We start from the raw sequence: 11619 nt of genomic DNA, 5'->3' as shown, positions 1-11619 counted from the left end.
TGCTATATGTTTAAGTCTTCAATATAAAATATAGTTTTTAATTCTGGAAATGTACCTGAATCTTGGGTAGTAAGTAATATTTTGCCGATCAAAAAATATTAATAATAATAAATAAATAAAAAATAAATAAATAAAAAAATAAAATAAAATAAAGGGCATATGTATGACCTTAATGTTGCATGAATGGGCAAACATTTCACAGCAGTACTGGATAGAAAGTTGAGTTTTTTTTTTACTTCAAGAAATTCAATCTGGTTTCCGAAAAGAATAGTCGAATATAGCTATAGCATTCTTACGTGGCACTTATTGTGTGAGTTATTGGAACATATGCATATATAAAAAGAAAAAAGTCATTTTGTGCGGTCATAAATTTTTCATAAGCTTTCGACATTGTTTGGCAACCTGAACTATTGTCAAAACTTCTGACGTTTTCTCTCTTCTTTACTCAGCCCTGAACAGAAAAAAAAGTATTCAAAATTTTTATCATGACTCAAAATTATACATTTTCACATACAAATTTTTACTTAAAGTGCTACTGAAATAAAACAAAAATAAAGCATTCTGCGCTTACGCAAAATTTGATCTCTTGCTCAATAAAATTACATCAGTCCACTTCTTCCCCTATACGAGAAGGAAACGATTATGACCATAGAATTATTCATGATTCTCATTTTTGACCACAAAAAGAAATGAATTACGTCCCATTGGACGGTGGTTTTATGCAAAATAGCAAAAAAATATTTATACAATCTTTGGTGTGTGATTGTTGTTTTTTTTTTATTATGTACACATTTAAACATCTAATAATAAAAAATAATTTGAAAACAGATTGCACAATTTTCTACTAATGGCACCTGTTTAACATGCACAGAAAGTTTTTCCTTGATCGAACATCACAGTCACTATACTCAAACTTTTGTAATTCTAAAACCACAAATTTCGTAGTTACATTTCACTTCATCTTTCCTCGCTATCTGCATGCTAAAATGTTTTAAAATATCGATGTTCGTGGAAAATGTTTTGAATTTAATGCATACGAAATTAGAGGTTGTAGAACTATTTTGTAAAGCCATATGTCCCGTGTAAAGATCGTGTCATATACATGTAGTATTGTCCCACATTTGCCGTGCTATCTTTGGCCCAGACAGTATATCTGTATACACATACTGTTGTCCTCTTCTATGCATATAGTACAAGGAATATCGTTGCTACCAGTAGATTTTAAAGCTGCAAAAATGAAAGAGCGAATTTTCTTTAAGGTTGTCACAAAATTACTGAACTCATAATCATAAATCGGAAAAGGGTACATTAACATATTTAAATAGTACAAACTGGAAAAAATAAGGATAAATCGGAAAAATAAAATTAGTGAAAATAGTATGTTCCTGACCAGTGAAATGGTGGTTTAAACCAGGTTGAATGGCTATCCAAATCTTCCGCTTCGATAGTGGTCATAATAGTTCCGGTGTTGTTTTTTTTTATTGTGCAGATAGGAATCAAATAGTACAGTAGTCAACTCTGCGTTTAACCTAGATTAAACGATTGTTGCAGTGAAAAAAAAACTCAGCTGTGTTTATTTTTCCGTGGTTACGGAATAATCTGCGATATTATTCTAATATAGTAGGCGAACTTTTTAAGAGAGCGATTATGGTGACCAAGTTAACCTTTTCGAGCCTTTTAGGCAGAAACTTTTCGATTGGGTGATTGACGGTAACTATGAAAAACAACATGCACGAGGCTGGGATTTTTATAAGCGCACCCAGAAATTCATTGTGTTCGCCAATATGTAAATGCACCAATGTAACTGTTATAGAATACCACAACTTTTGACATGTATTCTGTCCCATTTGTTTTCCCTGGGAAATTATGGAATGACCCGATTGATCGTGTGTTCACGTATATGAAACAAGGACACATGCTATAGACATGACTTTTAATTGTTCACATTGAACATTTTTATCTAGAAACGAAGTATAACTTTTTAGCTAAGATCACAGTTATATATATAGCCGTTCTATAAAAACTAAAGTGATGTTCCATAAATACGAATCTAAACTTCAACCAGAACTTACCCCAGTCTTTATCAACAAATGAAAGTAAAACCAGAGTTTCTCCAAAAGTGATATATCTCCTCTGCCCCTCTACAATAGACAGCAAAACCATCATGGCAAGGGCCGACATTATTATCTTCATATTGAAATAATGTCTCTCTTTGAAAAAAAATTTCCAAAATATAGAAATTGTGACAAGTGTTGGATGGAGGTGTTTTGTTCGCCGTTAAGTGCTCTTATCAGGTTGATATGCCGATTCAGGCCACTGCTGTTATGCCTTCTAATCATTAATCCTGTACTTAATTATCATAGGTCTAAAATGAACAGGACCTCTAATGAGATATTCTTGTTGATTATTAATAAGTGCCATATACCTTAATGTGTTATACATCTAATCATAAAAAATGACCAAACATTTAGTGGACTATACATGTATAAGTAATAAAACACATGTAAAACTATAAACGAACAAATTAGATTGAATATGTCGGCATATCGTGTGTGTAGGACACCTTTCTTATGAAGGTGTACGACAAACACATGTACTACAATGAACTCTGAGTAGTAAATTACACTTTCTATACATCGTATCTGTACATGTATGTCATATGCTACTTTTGCGAGCAAACATTGTAATTAAGAAAAAACAAAAACAAAAAAAATGGGAATTTGACATATAACATATATACATGTAACTACAATGTCTATTCAATTGGAATTTGCCATTTTTAAGAAAGAAAAATACAACATAGTATTTGACGTCTGCAAAGGTTATAATTTACATGCTAATTTTCATATTCTGAATATTTATCAGTTGTAGGAGAAAGAGTTGTTTATAACACCGATGACGTGACACAATCTCCGAAACAGATGTTTGTAGCGCATTCGTCCCTGTGTTTGTTTAACGTAGGAGATACAAGGACCTCTGTTTCGGAGATTGGACGTGACAGTGTCGTGATTTGATTGAGGATTGATGAAGAATGTCATTGCACGCAAACAGCACAATCAAATAATTAATGAGATTAACTGCTAAAAAACCAAAATATGTATCTACCTTTGCATTCATTTTCAGTTGGTTAAGGTCCATTGAATAGAAATAGCAAACTCGGTAGCGTCTTTAGTTACCTTTAATCCCACAACTAGCCTTGCTTTTTACTATGCAAATTAGACAAAGGTGAATTCTGTTATTTTAAGAATTTTAAGAAACAAGTTTAAGAATTCTTCCTAATACAACCACGTTCAAGAATTGGTATTGAATGATACGATTTGAATTTTCTTACTTAATCGTTTTTTTTTTTTCTGTTTGTAGCAGATATCTCGTCAATTATTAATCATCTGCAGTCATTAAAATTGTGTTTGTTTTTTTTTTTCGAAAATTTATATGAACCATTTTTTTCATAACAGAATGATAAACCAAAAGGAAAACTACAAAGGTAATGAAAAGTTTGACCAATGTGTCTTTTGTTACTTTTTTATTGTGCAATGTCTTAAAAACAATTAAAAACCTAAAATACATGTATGGGGAAAAGTAGAAAATTTACTGTGTTATTCTAGAATATTTGACCGATATGATGTTTTGAAAAAGGAAATACATTTGAATATATAAACAATATAACGAAGATAGGTATTGTGTATATGTAAAAGAGACAAAAACCTGCCGAGATGAACATTTATTTTGACCTTAAAAAAAGTTTTTTTTACACTCCAACCCCAGTAATATATTGGATTTTTTTGTGACTGGGTTAAATTGACGTGGTCGGTTAACGAATACGACGGACAAGAGTTCCGATCTTAACCTTTTGTCGACCAAATGGGTCAAAAACTTTTAAAAATATTCAAATCATTGAAAGCCTATTGTATTAAGACAACTTTTGACAAAATATAGTTTTAAGAAGCATTTTTCAAATATGCTGATTAACAAGCTACTAAATTTTGTAAGAAATGATTGGAAACGATACTTTGTGTTGTGATATTGACATGTACATGTTGTAACAGCTCGTGCATCAAAAAAGTCCAATAGTTAATTGGGTACAAACGTGAGTATGCATGTTCTTTAGTCTCCTGGCCTAAAAGGCTATGTGAGATTTTGTCATTACTTCGCGTCCGTTGTCGTCTGTCGTTAACTTTTCTTTTAATAAAAATCTTTGCCCTTAAAACCACTGAACAAAATTTGATAAAACTTGGTGACAATCATGCATGCCTTCTCCCATAATTGTGTTCGTTATGACCTTTGGCCAAAAGGCATGGCCGATGTTACTAATGTAGAACATAGTGGCGTCACCATATCTTTTTGTTTATATCTCAAAAACCATAACAGATAAAAGAAATCTGAGCTACCTTAGACTCTTTGGTTCAAAAAGATCTTTTTCCCGGAAAATTTCAAGATCAAAATCGATTTACCAATTTTGGCCTTTATTTACTTATTTCACTTTTTGTTGCGGTTTTTGCCAATTTTTTGTGAAAAATTTCAGAAAAATTTGTTGACACTTCTTGGAGTTATGGCCCTTGAACGTGTCATTTTTCAGGTTTTTATCAGTTTTTGTCTATTATTTAGAACAAGAAAGCAGATTGGTGATTAATGTAAATTAATAAAATGTTCAGTATTTCAATATAAATTTTAGGTGCAAATTTAAGAAAAACCTGATGGCACTTTTTGGAAAGTGTCATTTTAATAATTTTCCCATTTTTTGCTTCTTGTTAACAAAATAATAGCAGATTGATGATGAATGTACACTTTAATATGTAAAGATCTATGATTAATGCAAATTTTGAATAAATGTGTTAATTGCATTTTTAATGGTTTCCCCCCCCCCTTTAGTCTGTTAATCGGTTATCGTATATAGAATGATGGTTACTGTTTATTTTAAAAATGTTCATTATCATGACAAATATCATCTGTGCACTCTGGTCAAAGGCGTTTGGTCATTTTTAGTTTTTGTATTTATTTAACTTTTTTAAAGAGTAATCAAGGGAACCAAGGTTATAGCGGTAATCAAATGAATGTAATCCAGGGACAAAGACCAGACATGGAAAACAGACATACACAACAAAGAACATAAAGTAACTAAAATCATACACACAAAGTAACAAAAGCAAATGAGCAACTCGGACTCCACTAAAAACTAGAAGCATGGATCAGGTGCACCGGTAGGGTAAGCGCCCTCTGCTTTTCTAGAAACACCTGCCGAGTTGCTCATAAAAAGTCAAGTCCGGGGTAGACAAAAGAGTAAATGAAGACTATGACACGTTGAACAAATCAGTTTTCATAATTCAGATGGATAGACCGTAACGATCCACGAGTTCATGATAACGACAGTAAAACTTCAGTAGTGATGACTTCAATCTTGTACCAATGTAACCCTGTACCAGAAGCCTAATTGTAAGAAGTCTAGCGCGATACAAAAAGTCTGCGTAATTATGGTAAGCTCTTGCAAAACGAATGAGTTGTTATATGAAAACTCCATACGCAGGTGACGAAAGGGTGTTGCAATAGATGTAACGGAAAGTTGGCAATACGGAATGAAAAGTCATAGCGTTTGTCCCATGGTTTGGTCAATAGTGTTCATTTACCATCGGTCTCTAAGTGTAGGTTAAGATATGAGGCTGACTTCACACTGTCTGTAGTATCCTTTATCTCAAGTTCTTAAGAATATATTCTCTTAAGTTTCCTAACAGAAAGTACACATTTGCGATTCTTTAACACCAAAACTTGTACCAGAAAGAGTTTGTTGCTAAAACCCTGTGTACTTATTTGAACTGAAAGCTTAACGATTATTGTAAAAAAAAAAAAAAAAAAAAAAAAAATCGAAGAAAAACTATGGTTCCAATCTACTACCTTCTGTCCAAATAATATATCCCAATTTTGTTGAATTTTGATGATTTTTTTTTAAAATACAGTATTGATAAATAAAAATTTACTAAGTTTCTTTGGACTTTTCAAATTGCAACATTAATCTTTATTTCTTCGATTTTTGCTTTTCCCTGCTCTGATTTTTCCAGTGTTCTGTGATTGCAGAGATGAAACCATAATAATATTCAACAAAATTTGTTATACCTCGGTATTGTCCCGAAAACATGTCTATCAACTAACATCAAATAGTTCATAAATGTATATCTTTTTTGACTTTGTTGTTGTCTAAAACATAAAGTACCATTCTCCTTGATGCCTGAATTAAATGTGAAGGCTGACTCAAGATTAGTTGACATTCACCTTCACCAAGTTCCAGGGACTGCTGATAATTTCTTTGAGGTTTTTAAAAACCTTCCCCCCAAAAACGATTAAATCTCAACGCAAGGTGCCCAGGACCCTCGGTATTAAAGTAAACAATTTTGTCACCCCCATACTTTTCGATATCGATTAATGATAATCCTTTCCAAGGTGGGTGAATTCCCGACTTGCGGACCAACATTTTGTCAACATTTATCTCCCTTTGGAGCAGGTATCTATTCGGAACACGTAAGGTTTCCCATCCGATATCGACGATACTTTAGAAAATCTCTAAAGTAAAAAGGGAATTTCTCGTTCTACTGACCCTGCCATAAATTTTCTTTACCCGGGATACAAATGAAAATCATCCTTATGTAACCTACCAACAAAATTCCATTTTCATTCTAGTTCCCTCTTTTTTCTGCACCCGAATCCGAACATGGATTAGAGAGACTTCGAAATTATACCTGCTCTTACGGGAGGTAACTCTGCAAAAACAGGATAAAATATGGCTGTACCCCGAGCTCCGCAAGTAGGGAATAAATGGGTAGTTACGAATTTTCTGTAACCAGGACATCTTCAAGGATTTGAGAAAGCAGTTATCATTTTTGAATTTTAATCAGCCATTTTCGTAATCATTAGTAATACTATTTCCTTTGATTTTTTTCTGGTTTTCCTTCACGAAGGAAGTAAAAAAAGTCTCTTGAATGGCCTTTGTTATCTTCAATGGTGGATTCGGTACTACAGTGAAAACTTGGACTGTTTTTAGGAGGGCTAAAAACTTGATGACAGTTGTCCTTCCAACATATGAGAGGTCCTTTCTACATCAACAATTCAAAACATTTTGTACTTTTCTCAATTGTGACAAGTTTTGTCATCTGCAATAATATCAAAGGAAATTTCAAGCATCTTCAATTTACAAGATGTATGCCAAACCAAGGAATTTACAGGAATGTTGTTTTGAACACTTCCGAGCCAACCCATAATGCTTCAGATTTTTTTCAACTCTCAGACCAGCATAAATAAAAAAGCAATAGAATAATTATGTGTAATGCCATTTTTAATGATCTAGGGCTACCATCCTAAATTAATGTAGAGTCATCTGCATATTGACTTAGCAAATACTAAGTGCTATCAACTACAACACCATTTACTTCTTGATCATTTTTTTAAGGATTGCACTAAAAGTTCTAATACAAGGTTAATTTATTAAGGGGATAACGGATCTTCTTGTCTACCCCTTTCTACTTAACAAAAAAACTCATGTGACCAGTATTTACCACAGAAATAGATATCTCTGAATAATTTTTTAATCCATTGACATAATGTTGCACCTAAGTAATCGTATCATGCACCACCTTAAGTCTGCATCTGTACCGAAACTACTAAAAATCTGGAATACAAATTATAAGAAAAATGTAAATATATATTACAATGGAAACAGGAAAGTTGTCACAATTATGGAATTGATATCATGTAAATGCTGGAAAACAAATACAAAATAATATTTCAATGCAATGTACATGCAACCACCAAGTCATTACACACATGTACCAACACTTCATGGACATGAATTAAATAGCTGTTTCACGATATTCAACACTGGTAAGGAACTTGTACCAATACCTCATACTCAATCATGAAAAATCTCTCCATTATCACAAGTTCGAGAAACCGGATAGACTCCACCATGTCAATGTAATTGCCGAGATGGTAGGCACATAAGGAATCTAAGACATGTAGGTACACAACGGGAGGTATTTTCAGGGAATGCTGGAAGTCCAACAACGGCATAAGTTCAGGTGGTAATCGACTCTCTGAGTGAAAAATAAAAATTGCAAAATGTCTCACGGACTTCGTAAACTATTTTTTGATAAACAATTCTCTTTTTGTCTCTGGTAAGTATCCAAAGCCGTCTATTTGAACTTTATTCGATGTGCACTGGGCTAGGCAGTTCACAACGATAGTTCAACATGTTGTGTATTGCTTACACCTATAAAATAATGAAGCTAATTTAATCCAGCCACTACGGGCGTCTGAAGATAGCCCGATATTCAGATTACGCATGATATCCTTAAACTTTCTGTAAAATATTTTGTTAGCATAGGAAATTTCCATATGGTGACTATCATCCAAATTTTGATAGTATTTTGACAGAAGCAGTGTCAATATTTTTGCCGCTGGTTTGCGATATAAGTCACTTAAGAGGAAAATTAGTTTATAGTTTATTCGGAAAATAACGTTGTGGATATCGTAAATAAAGTTGGTGTAACAAATGAAATTACAGATCCACTTAATCTGCTTAATTTGTTATAAAGTTGAATTGTCCTAGCTTCAAAAATACCAAGTGTATTCGAGTTACACATGTCTTTCAGTGTATGGAGCTGTAAGAGTTTTCGTTCAGAATCAGTGAACCTGTCTTCAAAGAAATTGATTTCGGGGATAAAAGATGTAAACAATTATTACATTCAACACAATACGTAAGACGCCGAAAGCATTGCTTTAAACACATGACAAAATATTTGGGTATCCATTTTGATTGGTCTGTCTCCTCGGCTAGCCAAAATAATATTGTTTTTAGAAAGTATGAACACAGAAGATCACCGTGTTTTGGTTTTACAATGTCTGTTAATATTATTTTGAAAGCAGCATAACAAAGCATTTGGGTATGGGTAAAGGTTTGTATGAGTTGTTTTTCTGCCATCGAAAACGAAATTCTCCATTCCAAATCTTCATACTTTGAGTTTTTACATCTAACAGGTACAACTACTATTCAAAAGTCAGTGATGTTTTTGATAAAACCAGGTGGCGGCCATTGCCTCCTAATTCTACATATCCAAGGTTCTGCTGCTGTGATCCATTTATTACACCGAAAACAACGTAAAAATTTATATGATCCATTTTTCGCCGAAACACACGGACCGTGAATTATTTGATCGTTCATAAGTCTTCCTATGACAAAAGTATGAATACTGTGACTTGAAATATACCAATCTTCACCAAAACGTTGTACGAAATCAAGTAAATTGAGTATACGTTCTTAATTCAAAGGATTATTATTTCCAAGTTTCAAACGTGTGAAACCCAGTTTTGTGTTTTCATTCTCCATAACACAGATAGCGTGTTAGTAGGATAGATGTCAACATTAATTTCTTCTAATTGTTCAAAAACCCTGACCACTTCCCATATATACATACGATCATAATTGCTGTTCCATATATAAAGCCCCTCAGCAGTGCTTCCGGTCGTAATCTTTTGGTCTCCAGGAACAACTCTGATGCGGCATATAGATTTTGTCTTCTTTTGATTACATCTTTCGAGCCTATCACATGACACAGGAGATCAGAAAGGTATATCGATAACTCGTTGCCGTCCATTTTTCCTACTTCAGCATATACAAATTCTGCAATAATAAATTTAGAAGGAGACAATGTAACAATTCCATTTTAAATCAGAGTTATTTGAGTAGGAAAAGTACATACAAAGTTTCTAACAAACTTAGGGAGATGTATGAACGTGCAAATGTGCAAATTGTTGTTAAGTCGTAAATATGGAAACAGTTGTAAAATAAAACGAAAATAAAAACTTTCAATGTGTCTGGCTTCTAAGACATTATGCGATTTTAAATCATACTTATCAATTAAAAAAACAATACAATACAGCAGTCAATCGTAGAACTGATGTCCGCGCAGCTTATGTGCTCACACAACGGAACATCCGCCATATAACTGAAGTAGAAATCGACACTGTCTACACATAGGACGTTCTACAATTGTCAACTTGCCTGAAAGATTACGCTCATATTTCTATTACTATCATAACAAAAATCGTGTTAATACTATACGTTTATTAAATTATTCGTTGTTTTAAATCTAGTATTAGAATAGACGGGGACATTTTAATGATTTCAAATGAAAACAAAGATAGGTTGTAGGATTTCCCTTTTTTTTTAACATTCTAAATACAAAACTACTGTACCAGCTTTCCTTCATACGTAAAGTATGAATTGTGATAATTAATTAAAACAATATCTGTCCTTTTACACATGAAGAAAGTTTTGTTTCTAAATAGTCACGTCTAATCATAAAAAATATGATGTCTCCATAGTATTTTTTATCAATGATTTTGTTGTCGTAAAACGTAAACTTATTTTGTCATGAATATAGGAATGATTCCAGTATTATATATATAAAATTTCAATTTATAGCTGTTATAAATCATTTCATTGAGTTTTAGTAGTTCATTTTCTATTTCAGAATTACGGGTACATAATAAATTAAGCAAACTACTATGTTGAGTTGTTAGTGTCTATAATATGTGCACTAGATTTTCATCAAGACTGCACAATGGTCCATATTTAGTTTACTGAGTGACACCCGAGATGCATAAGTAAAATAGACACACCTTTATTTCTTGTAAGTATTGAAGAAACTGAAGAAACTGAGTTGTCAGAATATTGTATCAATACTGGTGAAGAGAATATGGATATGCAAAATCAAAGATAATTTTCTGCAAACATTAAGACAGTTTCAAATAAATATCTAACACCATTGCAATTAAACATAGTTTTGATGGATTTTTTAAACAGAAATCCTCTAAAGAAAACTGTACAGGCAAAAAACCATATCCTTCATGAGATTGTTGACTCTGAGTGACTAAAGGAATTATGAGAGATTGTTGAGCCGAAAGTTTGATTAATCGATAATCTAAGATTTGAAATGTCAGTGAAACAAGTATATCACATGACCATTTCCCTCCAAGAATACTGACAAGGTATACCTTTTCTAGAAGCATTACTTCATTTGAAAGGGAAATTTATAACTTTAAAAAAGAAACCGTGTTAATATGTTTGTCATATATTTTTGTATTTCATGACATAGCCTTTTTTATTTACTTTCTGTTAAATGAACGTTTTAGGCAAATTTATTTGAAGATTTCAAGTGCATAACAAACACAGCTTTCCATTCAGTTAGAGTTACTAATTATATAGTATAACCTATAGAAGGGGACATCATTCTTAAAACAAATTTTCGTACATCTTTATATCAAAAAGCTAAAATATCAATACGTATCTACGGCCAAATATTTCCCCGTTTTCTATATTTTATTATTCTTTATTTTTAACAATGCGAATTGTAAATTTGTAGTTGATATGTAAAGTTTATGGTATTACGACAGGCGACATCCTACGATTTATAACTATACAAGGTGGCATTTTCATGCTCTATCCTTGTCTTATGTAACAATGTAATCCTAGTCTTCCTATGTACAAATATTTCTAATATATCCATAATACTTACCTTGTTATCATGATACACGTGTCAACAGTAATCATTCTTCTGTTTCCCGCCATCATAAGTA

At 32.6% G+C, this 11619-nt stretch overlaps 1 long non-coding RNA gene and 1 pseudogene across 1 annotated transcript; both read right to left on the bottom strand.

Moving 5' to 3' along the window:
* On the bottom strand, positions 1 to 6695 carry LOC148601794 (uncharacterized). Its single transcript, XR_015917347.1, has 3 exons — positions 6642 to 6695; positions 2073 to 2141; positions 1 to 1227 (listed from the first exon to the last, which is right to left on the bottom strand). It is a non-coding gene; the product is annotated as an uncharacterized LOC148601794 (long non-coding RNA).
* Positions 6696 to 7942: 1247 nt separating this feature from the next.
* On the bottom strand, positions 7943 to 11611 carry LOC148601793 (protein mab-21-like; annotated as a pseudogene).
* Between the last annotated feature and the right edge of the window lie 8 nt (positions 11612 to 11619).

The sequence above is a fragment of the Perna viridis genome, chromosome 12 (assembly GCF_037379345.1).
Source record: "Perna viridis isolate PV_CMFRI_1.1 ecotype Kerala chromosome 12, ASM3737934v1, whole genome shotgun sequence".
NCBI lineage: Eukaryota > Metazoa > Mollusca > Bivalvia > Mytilida > Mytilidae > Perna > Perna viridis.
Note: the sequence above shows the minus strand (reverse complement) of the source record. Positions and strands in the feature narration are given on the sequence as shown.